This window comes from Carassius gibelio, chromosome B5, assembly GCF_023724105.1.
Source record: "Carassius gibelio isolate Cgi1373 ecotype wild population from Czech Republic chromosome B5, carGib1.2-hapl.c, whole genome shotgun sequence".
NCBI classification, from domain to species: domain Eukaryota; kingdom Metazoa; phylum Chordata; class Actinopteri; order Cypriniformes; family Cyprinidae; genus Carassius; species Carassius gibelio.
The window spans coordinates 1516358-1531732 of record NC_068400.1 but is presented as its reverse complement, the minus strand read 5'-3'; the positions used below and the strand labels follow the sequence as shown (position 1 = coordinate 1531732).

The 15375-nt window shown below is 35.1% G+C and overlaps 1 long non-coding RNA gene across 3 annotated transcripts; it reads right to left on the bottom strand.

Annotated features, from left to right (window-relative positions):
- Window positions 1-8808: 8808 nt before the first annotated feature.
- Window positions 8809-11847, bottom strand: LOC127957155 (uncharacterized). Of its 3 annotated transcripts, none has more exons than XR_008153719.1 (5): window positions 11593-11847; window positions 11415-11509; window positions 10793-10861; window positions 10425-10512; window positions 8809-9405 (listed from the first exon to the last, which is right to left on the bottom strand). It is a non-coding gene; the product is annotated as an uncharacterized LOC127957155 (long non-coding RNA). The 3 variants fall into 3 exon arrangements; XR_008153718.1 differs by lacking the exon at window positions 11415-11509 and adding an exon at window positions 10616-10646 and having other exon boundaries at window positions 11593-11834; XR_008153717.1 differs by lacking the exon at window positions 11415-11509 and having other exon boundaries at window positions 11593-11822.
- Between the last annotated feature and the right edge of the window lie 3528 nt (window positions 11848-15375).

Here is a 15375-nt window from a genome sequence, read left to right as displayed (position 1 = left end):
TTGAAATTTCAATATCAACCATAATGATGATTCAGATGGAAAAACAATGTTTATTCAATGTTGGCTTGCTGTCTGGCAAGCAGGCTTACAGGGCAGAATGCTGAAAGACTCTGTTTTCTACACTAAAACCTAGTTCTGCTTAACTGGGAGTATTAAGTTACACTACTAAATAGCTATGCACTCCTAAATAGCCCTCCCGCCCCCACCAATATGTTAGAATCATTTTTGTGCTTTATTTTTTTACCCGTTTTTATTTTTTTACCTCATCAAAGCTTTTATTTTAAAACAAAGACACTTGCACTTGCACAGTGCACTTAAATTTTTTGGACTCAGACCCCTCTATTTATTTGTGTATAAATATAAAGTTTTTTTTGTATGCAAGGAAGGAGTGATTGTTATAAATAAAATGTTTTTTTTCAGCTCATTTGTGTTGTAATAATTGTCAGAAACAGAAGTATAACAGTAAATAAATATCGGTTCTGCATATCGGTTATCGGGTACATAAACATGCAAATAATCGGTATCGGTATCGGTTATAAAAAATCAATATCGGTCGATCACTAATTTATATATTTTTTTTAAGAGCTTCTTAAAATAAATATTCCTGCGAATGCACATAATCCACCAATTAGAACACACTAAGAGAAAAATCCAGGGGTTTTTGAGCCGTGTATGTGTGCAAAATGCAATATTTGACATCGCGAAGGGAAAAAAAAGTCACATGACAGCCGCGTTTAGGGCGAGATCAGACAAATAAATAGGCTACACATTTCATTCACACTGACAAGCTAAATCAACATATGTTATTATTACCGGGTCAGATATCTCATTAATAAATTATGTCTCTGACCAAAGAACAGAGAGAAAGACGAGAGAGAAATGAGCACTTCATCAGCATTTTTTAAGAGATTCCAAAAATAATATCACAGCACTAGTCCACCCATTAGAACACAACAAGAGCAGAATTCAGGTGTTTTTGATATGTTTATGTGTGCAAAATGACATATAATTTGACAGCGTGATACAGCTTATGAATACTGGAAGGAAAAAAGTCACGACAGCCTTTTAACTCTGGAGTCGATTAACGCATATACGCGTTTTGAGTCATTTTCTGCTGATAACCCTGACAATTACTTAAATTACATTTTCAGTTTTAATCGTACAGATAAGAGCAATACATCAATCGAATCTGTAAAGGGTCTACTTTTTTTGGATACAAACATAATAACAACAAAGATTTGTGCACTTATAAAATAAAGATAACAAACAAGGTGTGCTGTCTTCAACCTTGTCTGCGCTGATCTTCATTTACAAACACGTCATTAAAATGAACTGTAACTCCATGAATACTCAAAGAAAAGACATGAGAGATATATCTATAGAAAGCTTGACATGTCTACTTTTAAACTAAACAAGTGCTGCCGAACAAATATTCTGTGATAAAGTACGCGATGTCCTTTTTTCACGTCTCCCTTCTAATGTGTATGGAAGGCCAAGAGGGTCAAATACACGTTAAATACGTGTATTTCACGTGTAGACAACACGTATTTAAAGCGTTAAATACGCGTTGTTTACTCATGAAAAATCAGCGTGTATTTAACGTGTATTTCACGTTTTAAATACAAGTTAAATACACGTGAAATACAAGTGAAGTATGCCTTAAAAATCAGTTTGAACAGGTCAGTGTAATTGGCTGCTGAGGACTTGGGTCAAACCACTTCTGTGTGCTTAGAGGGGTGTACCATTCATAGACAGGCAACCACCATTTAACATGCTATAGATCAGCTTATTCAGCCTTATTATTTAGTCTTTTTTCTTTTCTGTTTTGTATAGCCTATAGAAATAATATATTTAAGTTTCAGTTTTATGAAATATTTATTTTAAATATTAATTAAAATTTTGTGGTGATAGTATAACGTTTATAAAAGTTACAGTATTTTGTAATGAAACAGAACTTTTTGTTTAGCTCTTGACTCACCGAAGTATACTATATATAGTGTCCCTTCTTTAATTTTTCAGTAGTGTGATAACTTAAAATATGTTGTCAGTACTATTAAAATAAGATTAAATTGAATGGTATTTAGGAGATTATGGTTTTTGCATGACTTATTTCGCATTCAGCTAGACAACCCTGTCGTAGCTGTTATCATAGCCTAGGCTTTTTATTAAAAAAGAAAACAGCAAGGGACCATGGAAAAAGACTGAAATAAGGTGTATTTTTTATGGTATTATTATTTTTTACTTTTTGCTGCGGGGCAACTCAAGAATGTTGGGCACACAAGTACTGTGGCTCTTTTGCCCCATGGCCAAGATGGCCAAGCCAACATCAAAGTTAGTTCACTAACTTTTAATTCTAGTTATGTTGGCTTGGCAACAAGCCAACATACTGTTATGCTATTTAAACTTCTTCTTTTTCCTCTTTTTCTTATTATTATTTTTCTGACAGAAATTCTAAACGCTACTCCTCCTAGGGCTTTAAAGCCACAAGCCCCAAACTCGGCAGACACCTGCGGGATAGAGCGGTGCTGGTTGCTATATCTTTTCAGACTGATCAGACTTAAAGTTTTTTTTTTATTAATTTTTAAATGTCAAAATACATTACCCATAGACTTACATTGTCTGAGAAAAATTGCGCCCCTAGTTGCAATAACCGAGATTAAAGGGAGGAGTCGGGTTTTGTTTCAAAATAACAAGTAAATAATACAATTTCCCTCAAACTGACAAGCTAAACCAACATATCTGATTATTACAGGGGTTAGGGCTCATTAATAATTGATTTCTGGGCAGAGAGCAGTCGAGAGAAGAATCACGGCTGCTCATCTCATGCTGTCTCCAGGGAGCTCACAACGAGCGAATTCATTCTTATTTAAGACCTTTTAAAACGGCGATTGCACGCAATCCACACGTTAGAACACACCAAGAGCTAAATTCAGATGTTTCTGAACTGTTTAAAGTAATAACATGATATATTCGCGGCAGCCAAATGTCCGCGAGCTCTCGATGTATTTCTCTGAACACTTGAAGTCCACATGACAGCCGCGTTTCGGGGCGAGATCGGACAAATAATAATAGGCTACACATTTCATTCACACTGACAAGCTAAACCAACATATGTTATTATTACCGGGTCAGATCTCATTTATAAATTATGTCTCTGGCCAAAGAACAGCGAGAAAGACGAGAGAGAAATGAGCGCGTCATCAGCATTTTTTAAGCGCTTCCAAAAATAATATCACAGCGAATTGCACTAATCCACCCATTAGAACACAACAATAGCAGAATTCAGGTGTTTTTTAACTGTTTATGTGGGCAAAATGAAATATAATTTGACAGCGTGATACAGCTTATGAATACTTGATGTCTGGGCAGAGAGAAGTCAGAAAGACGAGAGAAGAATCACGGCTGCTCAGCTCAGGCTGTCTCCACGGAGCTCACAACGAGCGAATTTATTCTTATTTAAGACCTTTTATAATTAAATTATATCGGCGATTGCACGCAATCCACACGTTAGAACACACCAATAGCTGAATTCAGATGTTTCTGAACTGTTTAAAGTAATAACATGATATATTCGCGGCAGCCAAATGTCCGCGAGCTGTATTTCTCTGAACAAGTCTAAATAGAGAATTCACAGCCTTTCACATTAAAACCCTGCAGCGAAACGGCACAAAACAATTAGAAGAATATATTATACACATGAAAATGAGTGTTTATATGTGCTTGTGAGATTTTATCTGTCAGGCTGAAGTTCTGAACGTCACATCAATTGCTATCCATCGTCACAACATGATAAAGTCATTTATATATATTTTTAAGAGCTTCTTAAGATATTAATGCACACAATCCACTCATTAGAACAAAACAAGAGCAAAATCCAGGTGTTTGTTGAGCCGTGCAAAACGAAATATCATTTGACATCGAGGGGAAAAAAGTAACTGTAACTCCATGAATACTCAACGAAGAGACATGAGAGATATATCTATAGAAAGCTTGACATGTCTACTTTTAAACCAAACAAGTGCTGCCGAACAAATATTCTGTGATAAAGTAATCCATATCAAAACAACGCAATGTCCTTTTTTCACGTCTAATGTGTGGAAGGCCAAGAGGGTCAAATACACGTGAATTTTAACGTGTCTCTGTGAAGGGTCTACTTTTTTTGGATACAAACATAATAACAACAAAACTTTGGGCACTTATAAAATAAAGATAACAAACAAGGTGTGCTGTCTGCAGCCTTGGTCTGCGCTGATCTTCATTTACAAACACGTCATTAAAATGAACTATAACTCCATGAATACTCAACGAAGAGACATGAGAGATATATCTATAGAAAGCTTGACATGTCTACCTTTAAACTAAACAAGTGCTCCCGAACAAATATTTTTTGATAAAGTAATCCATATCAAAACAACGCAATGTCCTTTTTTCACGTCTCCCTCATTATATCTAATGTGTATGGAAGGCCAAGAGGGTCAAATACACGTGAATTTTAACACGTCAACAACACGTTAAATACGTGTATTTCATGCGTAGACAACACGTATTTAATATTATTCATTTATCGGCGCTGCACAACATGGTAAAGTAATTTATATATATTTTTAAGAGCTTCTTAAAATACTATATTACTCCGATATTATATCCAATATTAGTTAACGCGTTAAATACGTGTTGTTTACACATGAAAAATCAGCGGGTATTTAACGTGTATTTCACGTGTTAAATACACGTGAAATACACTTGAAGTACAAGTTAAAAATCAGTTTGAAGAGGTCAATGTCATTGGCTGCTGAGGACTTGGGTCAAACCACTTCTGTGAGCTTAGAAGGGTGTACCATTCATAGACAAGCAACCACCATTTAACATGCTATAGATCAGCTTATTCAGCCTTATTATTTAGTCTTTTTTCTTTTCCGTTTTGTATAGCCTATAGAAATAATATATTTAAGTTTCAGTTTTATGAAATATTTATTTTATAATAAATATTAATTAAAATTTTGATTAAAATTCTTTAATTTTTCAGTGATGTGTGATAACTTAAAATATGTTGTCAGTACTATTAAAATAAGATTAAATTGAATGGTATTTAGGAGATTATGGTTTTTGCATGACTTATTTCACATTCAGCTAGACAACCCTGTCGTAGCTGTTTTCATAGCCTAGGCTTTTTATTTAAAAAGAAAACAGCAAGGGACCATGGAAAAAGACTGTCGCAGGTGTATTTTTTTATGGTATTATTATTTATTTATTTTTTTGGCAGCGGGGCAACTCAAGAATGCTAGGCACACAAGTACTGTGGCTCTTTTGCCCCATGGCCAAGATGGCCAAGCCAACATCAAAGTTAGTTCACTAACTTTTAATTCTAGTTATTATTATTCTTCTGAGACTAAAATTTTCAACTGCTACTCCTCCTAGAGCTTTAACTCTACAGACTCCAAACTCAGCCCAGATCTTCAAACTGATCTGAAGTTAGTTGCTATATCTTTTTAGACTGATCGGACTTATACTTTTCATAAAACTGAAGATTAAAAATCATAAAAACTCCCATAGACTTGCATTGAAAAGCCTCTGCTCAACTGAACATTCCGTCAAACTCCAACTGTCAAAAATTCAAATCTAAACACACTGAAGCCCATTAAACTCATAGTCTATGTACTATGTACATATTCTATGTACTATTACTAACCCATTCAAACTCATTCAAACTCATCTATCATATCATATCTATCTATCTATCTATCTATCTATCTATCTATCTATCTATCTATCTATCTATCTATCTATCTATCTATAATCTGTCTGTTTCTAATCTATCTATCTATCTATAATCTGTCTGTTTCTAAACTATCTATCTATCTATCTATAATCTGTCTGTTTCTAATCTATCTATCTATCTATCTATCTATAATCTGTCTGTTTCTAAACTATCTATCTATCGATCTATCTATCTATCTATCTATAATCTGTCTGTTTCTAATCTATCTATCTATCTATAATCTGACTGTTTCTAATCTATCTATCTATCTATCTATCTATAATCTGTCTGTTTCTAATCTATCTATCTATCTATCTATCTATCTATCTATAATCTGTCTGTTTCTAATCTATCTAACTATCTATCTATCTATCTATCTATCTATCTATCTATCTATCTATCTATAATCTGTCTGTTTCTAATCTATCTATCTATCTATCTATCTATCTATCTATCTATCTATTTATAATCTGTCTGTTTCTAATCTATCTATCTATCTATCTTCATAGCAACACTCTAGCAACTATCCAAACCAACCTAGAAACCACCCCGGGTACCCTAGCAACCACATAGTAACACCTTAGCAACCACTCAGGGTACCCTAGCAACCGCATAGCAACACCCTAGCAACCATCCCAGATACCCTAGCAACCGCATAGGAACACCTTAGCAACCACTCAAGGTACCATAGCAACCGCATAGCAACACCCTAGCAACCATCCCAGATACCCTAGCAACCGCATAGCAACACCTTAGCAACCACTCAGGGTACCCTAGCAACCGCATAGCAAAACCCTAGCAACAATCCCAGGTAACCTAGCAACCGCATAGCAACACCTTAGCAACCACTCAGGGTACCCTAGCAACCGCATAGCAACACCCTAGCAACCATCCCAGGTACCCTAGCAACCGCATAGCAACACCCTAGCAACCACTCCGGGTACCCTAGCAACCACATAGCAACACCTTAGCAACCACTCAGGGTACCCTAGCAACCGCATAGCAACACCCTAGCAACCATCCCAGGTAACCTAGCAACCGCATAGCAACACCTTAGCAACCACTCAGGGTACCCTAGCAACCGCATAGCAACACCCTAGCAACCATCCCAGGTACCCTAGCAACCGCATAGCAACACCCTAGCAACCACTCCGGGTACCCTAGCAACCACATAGCAAAACCTTAGCAACCACTCCGGGTACCCTAGCAACTGCATAGCAATTATCAAACTTTTTAACTTAACTTAAAATTTAATTTTAAACTCTTTAAACTGGCCAGGCTTTCTCAAGCCAACTTAAAGTTTGTCTTGACGAACTTTTTTATCTAGTTTGAACTTGTTGCCGCTACCACCGGCATCTCTGACGTATTCACTGCTACATTTAAAGCTATATTTAGCTCTGCCTGCCTTACCTCCGTGACGCCTATAATCTCCTCCTGTCCCGTTTGTATTGATGAAACCTGAGCATCGGTCTCTATCACATCCACTTGGCCAACGTTTTCCTGTTCGCGATCTTTATGCGGACACATCTGCCGTTTGTGGCCAACATCGCCGCATACAAAGCAACGTAAACTTCCGGTAGTTGCATAAATCATATATGCTCCCCCTTCATGTTTTATACGAAAAGAAACATTAAGTGTACGATCAGGTGATTCTAAAAACATGTAAACCTGTCTCCTAAAAGACATGACATGCTTCAATGCAGGGTTCTTACATCCCAACGAAATCGCTCTGAATGGACTCGCAATCTTACCAAACCGCACTAGTTCACGCTCTAACACGTCATCAGAGATGAACGGCGGCACGTTCGAAATCACTACTTTACTAGATGCATTATGCAGCTATGGGGTGTGGTTTATGCATTTGATTTGCAAACTAAGCAATCATCGTGTCGATCGTCGCGTACCTTGCCGTGACCAAAGACGTGTGATAAGAAGCGCGACACTTTCGTCGCCCCCCTTCTCGCGTGAGAAGCTACGTGACGTCAAGCGCCTTGTCCTTTTTAATATCTTTTTTTTTCCATTTGTGTGTGTGATTTTGTCAAATGCCTTAAGTGCTGTAGTTAAGTGTTTTTTTTTTCCTTTTTTTTTTGTTGGGAGCAAAAAGAAAGAAAAACCTGCATGTTATAACAATTAGCTCCTCCAAATCCCCAAATATTTCATAATCTTCAGGATGCTGACGAAAATATGATGAGTAAAATTAAAATTAAACTGCAGTATATCTAATCAATGAACTTACAATGTTATTTAGAAGTGCACATGTAAAACAACAACCAGGAACAACCAATTCACAGCTTTGTTGTAAGCATCATATATAACTAATGGCACCAAGATAAGGACAGTATAAACCAAAAAGACAACATTTGTATAGGTTCAAGTGTTTTGTCCACCAGAAAACATAAATTGAAAAATGGCTTAATGCACTAATAGTTAAATCCAAAGGCCAAATTCGAAATTAACAATGGACCATGGGCCATGAGTAAACACTTCAATCATGTAATGTTTTAATAATTTAGTAGTTTAGAAATTATAATATTCTATAATATTCATATATACACACATTACAATTTTAATGATTTCTCCAAAGTATCAGTCATAAAACACAAACACATCAAATAGTTAACTCTATTGTCACAGTATGAACTCAAATAACACACAATTATCCATAAGCAAGCATTCAGTAGCACAGGTGACTGCTTTACAAATGCATCCTAGCACTGGAGAGAGAGCTGAAAGAATCACACAGTGTAGTACAGTATAGTTACAGTACTTTATTACAATTACAGTGTTTTGAATTTATCTCACTAGTGTGCACTGGGCATGTGCTTGTCTGCACTGTAAATTATAATGAGTAAACCTTAAAAAAAAAAACAAGTAAAGTGAAATAAGAATAGTAATTTGTACTAACAAAGGTTTATTTATAAGTGTTGTAAACGTGTAACTCAGAATTACTATTTCCAACAACTAAATTAAGTACATTATACTATGTACGTATTTCAAACAACTCATTTAAATTTAGCTAAATCAAGTAACATTTCCTGCAACATGGAATTTCTAAGTTGTATTTACTTGAACAGAAATCTAGTTTTGACCAATTGCCTTTAAAAAAAAAAGTTACCATTACTCTAGTAACTTAAATACTTCAAAAATCTATTACAAATTCATGACAACAATGTTCTATTCTTCACACACATAATTACCCTAAATCAAATGTAGTGACAGTTCAAAGTTAAAGATGATATATTTTTTTCAATGTAGTTTTAACTCGTATTACAAAAATTTTGAAACAAAGCAAAAACAATCTGCTTTTAGTTATGTTAAACAATGGAGGTAGCAGTACAATGATTTTAAATACGGCAATGAGTTGGCCACACAAGTTGCCAATGTTTTTTTTTTCTGTCCCAAGTCAAGCATCATATTGTAGGTTTTCTTCACAGTATCAGGGTAACCCACATGTAGTGATGCAAGCGTAGCACATGGTGGTCGGGAAGCAAATGTTGGAGGCAGACCCTGGAGACTATTCTTTGCAGTACTACCCTGAACAATGATGGCAGAAGACACTGGGTCAAGATTTGGAGAAGTACTTCATCGTCAGTGATAGTCAGCAAGCCAACAGATACTAGTGCCCAGACTGCATCAGCATCAGACACCTGTATAAAACCAAATAAAAACAATATTAGCATGGAAATGTGGATGATCAGTTTTCAGTGTTTTCTGTCTTGCCTACACTGCCATAACATTGGGTTAGTTCACCCAAACTTGAAATTCATGTCATCATTTACTCACCCATGACTTTAAGTTATTTTCAGAACACAAATAAAGACATTTTCAGTGAAATAAATTTCTGTCCTTTAACTGAATGTCTATTTACCCAAAATATTATACACTTGATAATATAGCAATTACGTCTCTTTCAAAGATTTGAGCCTCTTTTCCACTGTCAGGCCAAACCATTCTTAATTCTCAATGTTTAACCATTCCATTCTGTGCTAATACGGATATGGTTTAATTTTTCACTGTTGGGCTGTCAACAGAGCTCTTTTGAATGCAACATAAATGTGTCAGTCGTTGCCTTAGTAATGCAATAGTTAAGATATCGAACCTGATGTAAAAAGCACCCACGTTACGAAAGATTAAATATTACTTTTAATTTTAATATTACCTAGTTTACTTAACTCAAATAGCATGTTGCCCAGCTGCAGATAAACTGGTGGCTAGGCAAAAACAAATGACCAACCCTGAGCTGTGACTACCATCTAGGCTTTCTACAGCACGTTCAGTGTGTTCAGATAAGAGTTCTGGATCAAGAACAGTTCACCAGTCCATGCCTAACAGAGTTCAAGTGGAAATATAACTGAAACTGCTCCTTACAATTCATTGAACAGTTTGGCCCAAAAAGTAGATTAATCGGCTCCATTCAAATGGATTGATTTGATGGTTTCTTGGGTGTCAGAGATTTGGGTTAAATATCTTCATCCGTGTCAGGAAGATGCACAGTTTTTTATGGAATAGATTGACAGGAGGGAGATTAAATGGCACATTTTTCATTTTTGATTGAACTAGGTATGTAACCTATTATGCAACATTAATTAAAGGTATCTCAGTAATATACCAGCAAATACAAAGGCATTTTTTTTCTAAAATGGTGTCACTAACTATGAGAACTTACCAAGCAGGTTAGTTGTAGAAGTATCCGGGGTGATCATGAATTAAAACAGGTAGGCCTCAGATGGGTATGTAGTTCTGTCAAATCTTTTCTAAGTGTCAATAAAGAAGTCATTGAAGTCAATAAGCGCTGTTTATTTTAAATATTATTAATAAATATAATAAAACTATTAAACATTTAAGGTAGCATCATACATTTTATGGGTTCTAGGATGTGAAGTGTACTCTTACATATGTGAAAAGAAACACAGTTACAAATACGGAAATATGGTTACAGGTATTCTGGAACTGCAATAAATTATTTGAAATTGCAAATAAAACATAGCACATGATTGAGTCAAAAACGGCTCTACTGCTGTTGAAATATCTCACCTTTATTATACTGAGACCGGTGATCACAAGACCGCTGCTCAGAGAAGACAGATGACACAAGCTTTTTTCCTAAATATGAAAAATAATTCTTCATATAAAATCAAGTTCCACTAATGTTGTGAATTGTAGAACAAGGACACATTCATTTCTTGATATTTGCATTTTTAACAATAGAAATAAATTTTCTATACATCTCTATTTGAGGCATCAGTAATAAAACCAATACAAAAGCAGCATTTCTTCTGTTACAGTACTCGGTGTTTTTAACACAGCAAAGAAATAATTACTGCAAAATAACGAGCTCATTCAGTTTAAACCTTTTAGTCTGGTTACGCAATGACTATGATTGTATTAAAATGATGAAAATACATTTGTAAACTGAAAAATGACTTTAACCTAAAAAGTGGCCAAAGCCTCAGAAGTGTTATAAAATTATAGAGGAAATTTTGCAAACGATTACTGTTAACAATTAATACTATAAGTGGCACATAAAGATCATATTGACGACTTCTTGCATGTTCTTGAATTGTTTCTCGGAATTTACATGCTTTCATTTTTAACTAGTAAAACATTTTTCAATTTGAGAAATGAAATAAAAAAAAAAGTCTTTAAAAGTTTTTACCTTTACCCAAATGTGCCACAAGTTGTGTATTTCTATAGTTTTTGTTCTAATAGCAGAATAGCAAAGATCGTTGCTCCCTGTTGCTAACACTGGTGCTGACAAGGAGAAAATGTTAGTCAGTTCAAATTAGCAGCACACAGAAAGATACATCCACACACTATTTTTTTTTTTTACTTACCTTATTATTATTGTGTAGAAGTAATCGATCATTCTTTGTCCAGAGGTGAAATGTAAACAGTCTTTCTACTTTTTAGTTTAAGCAAATTCGACGCAGCTTCAAAACTTTGCTTGCTGCGCATGCTCACCGTCCTTATTTCTTCTTCTGTTGTTTTGTTCCTGTTGCACATTAGCGCACTGCTGCCTCTTACTGGTGAATTAATGTAATCTGTTTTGTTGTAGCTACTTGAATATTTTAAGAAAGAATTACTCATTGCAGCATGTTGTTCTATTCGCCTTAAAATTAGCAAATTGTGTAACTTAATAAAACCTAGTAAGTATAACAACTAGGTAAAGATAACTTATTATATTTAAGGAAGCTAAACAATTGTAGTGTGTGTATTTGTACTGTAGGTTTTGTCATCTGAGGCCAAAGTTTGATATTGATAGATCATGTAAGGGTTTTTGACTGGAGAATTTGATTTTGACATAGAAGTTTGCACAAGTTTGTGGCCTAATGGTTAGAGACTTGGACTACTTACAAGAAGGTATCTGGTTCAAGTCTCGGTGCTGGCAGGAGTTGTAGGTGGGAGTGAGTGAATGAACAGCGCTCTCTTCCACCCTCAGTACCCATGACTGAACTCAATACCCTGGCACTGAACCCCCAGTTGCTCCCCAGCGCTGGATCTGTAGCTGCCCACTGCTCCGGGTGTGTGTTCACTTCTCACTGCTGTGTGTGTGCACTTGGATGGGTTAAATGCAGAGCACCAGTTCCTTATTACAAGAGCAGTTTGTAGGCTACTCTACATGTTCAAATTAATAGCCTATATATTGATAATTAATTAATACGTTTATATATGCCTATTTGAAATTTTTTTTAAACTGTTTTGACACATTTTCATTTTCAAGTATTATGTCTATTAAAATAAGTCGATACTATATAGTAGCCTACTTTTGTGTTGATGTCTACTGAAGCCTTATGATCACAGGGAGTCTGTCATAGCGAGTCAGTTCCGGACATATATGCAAAAAACTACGTACCAACAATAAACGTCTTTTTTTACTCTTTTTATGCTTAATTTAGTGAGATAATTTGGTAACTGCATATGAATCAATTATATTTTCCTCTTCAATATTTGCAGCACGAAATAAACATTACTATTTGAATGAATGTTGAAAAAAAACTGGGCTGAGTTTCCCAAAAGCTTCGTAAGCCTAAGAAGTTCATAAAAACGATCATACTACTGATCTTAATATCACGGTCTGTTTCCCAAAAGCATCGTAACTTAAGTAGCACTTGAAAATCATCGATCTACGGGTGCTCTGGAGTAATGGTTAAGCCCTAAGTGTATTTAAGAAAACAGATTTATGCGGTTACCTGCAGGACAATCAGCAGAATACACCTTTAACTTGATTCAAGCGAAATATGATTATATTTACATTTACATTATTCATTTAGCAGACGCTTTTATCCAAAGCGACTTACAAACGAGGACAGTGGAAGCAATCAAAAACAACAAAAGAGCAATGATAAGTGCTATAACTCAGTTAGGTTAACAAAGTATAGCTACGTAGCATAGGTTTTTAAATGATATAATAAATAAAAAGAAAAGAAGTTAGAGGTAGTGTTAGAGGTCTTTATATCTTTATACATACATACATACATACATACATATTATTGCATAATACATGAAAAGATAAGATGGAAGAGATGGATTTTAAGACGATTCTTGAAGATGGCTAAGGACTCAGCTGCTGGGATTGAGTTGAGCAGGTCATTCCACCAGAAGGGAACATTTAATTTAAAAGTCCAATAAAGTGACTTTGTGTTACTTTGGGATGAACAATCAAGCTACGTTCACTTGCAGAACGCAAGCTTCTAGAGGGCACATAAGTCTGAAGTAACAAATTTAGGTAAATGGGTGCAGAGCCAGTGGTAGTTTTGTAGGCAAACATCAATGCCTTCAATTTTATGTGAGCAGCAATTGGAAGCCAGTGCAAATTGATAAACAGAGGTGTGACGTGTATTCTTTTCGGCTCATTAAAAATTATAATTATAAGGATTTGATTATGCTTTATTGTACACTTTATTACTCGTTTTCTTTATTTTTTTATACATTTAGAAATTAATTAATTAAAAGGGGGAGGAAAAAATAGAAGCACATCTAAATTAAATGACTGAAAATAATAATAAAAAAAAACGAATAAAAGAAATAATGTGGGAAATGCTTCAAAGACTGGGGGGGGGGGGGGGGGGGGGACTTCCTGAAGTTCATAAAACCAATAACGTCTCTCTCTCTCTCTCTCTCTCTCTCTCTCTCTTATAATAACTTAATTAATAATATTGATAGTTCATCGTCTAGCTGACTACGTCTTGTATTATTATTATTTTTTAGTTTTTCTAAAATCCTGTTAAATGTGCACAAACTACTAGCTACTACTAAATATTGTAGAAACATAATTTTCTGTAAAGTTGCTTTGTAACGATTTGTTTTGTAAAAAGCGCTATACAAATAAACTTGAATTGAATCTCTCTCTCTCTCTCTCTCTCTCTCTCTCTCTCTCTCTCTCTATACTGTATATAAAGTACATTATATATGATTATGTAAAGTATAATACACTATAATATAATATAATAGTGTACTGTATTATAATTAATTATAATTATTATATCCAAGTTGTCTGTCTGGAACGCAGCATTAGGTTAACATCAATAAGCAATCGTGCACTACTGTTGAGCCATTCTAAAGTGAGATTTCAGCACTTGACAAACGGATAGCAACTCCTAAGTAACACTTAAAGCACGGCTACTTGCGATTGCTTTACGTGCATATTTGGGAAATGCACGTGAAACAATAACGAACGATCGTAAAATTACTCGTAGAAAACGCTCTTAAGCGATAAGATCAATCGTTAACGGGAAACCCGGCCCAGAACAGTTTAATACAAACGAATGTCTCGTGAATCGATCAGAGTTAGTTAAAAAAAAAGTTAAAAGAATGATGGATGCCACAGACTTTTTTTTACTTCACAATATAACATAATTTTATTATCGTAAGCTTGACTTTATTCTTAAATTATGACGTTAATCTTATTTATTCAGTTATTTTTGAACGTGGCACAAAATGCTGCCTTAGGCTGCTGAATGAAAACACAATTTTGGCACAGCGAAAAAAAAAAAAAAAACGAAAAATGTAAAACCAGTGGCGATATATTTGTATTATCTAATAATAAAATAATGTCTTCAGAGTCAATGTTGCAAAAATGAATTTGACGAACCTGACTTGCCATCTCCTCATTGTACATGCCTTTATAGAGAAATGCATCTTTAGAATTACATGATGAAAGAGATTTTGTTTTCGATTTGAATTATTACGTTTTAAAATAGTAATTTAAAACGCAAAAAGCATTCTATAGATATATTTATCATGTCAGTGAAGCGCTCCTGCTAAAGACCAAGAAGAAATCGCATCCTGTTTGTTTTCCTTATTTTACAAAAGCATAAGGTTTTGTTGATATTGTGAGTGCACACATGTACAAGTAGACCCTTTGGAGTTCCAAATGATGCATACTCTTATCTTTATGAGCAAAAATGACGGCGCATTTTTAATTTTTTACTGTCATTAAAACAAAAAAGCAAGCTGGCTCCTCCATGTCCTGCAAAGCGCTCACTCTCCGCACAAACGATTGGATATGCGCCTGTGCTCATTTTCCTAAGTTAAATGTTTAAATTAATAGGCCTACTGTGAAATGCATGAAGTGTAGGCCTATTATGTCTGTTTATTTTAGGCAAGTCTTGTTGGTT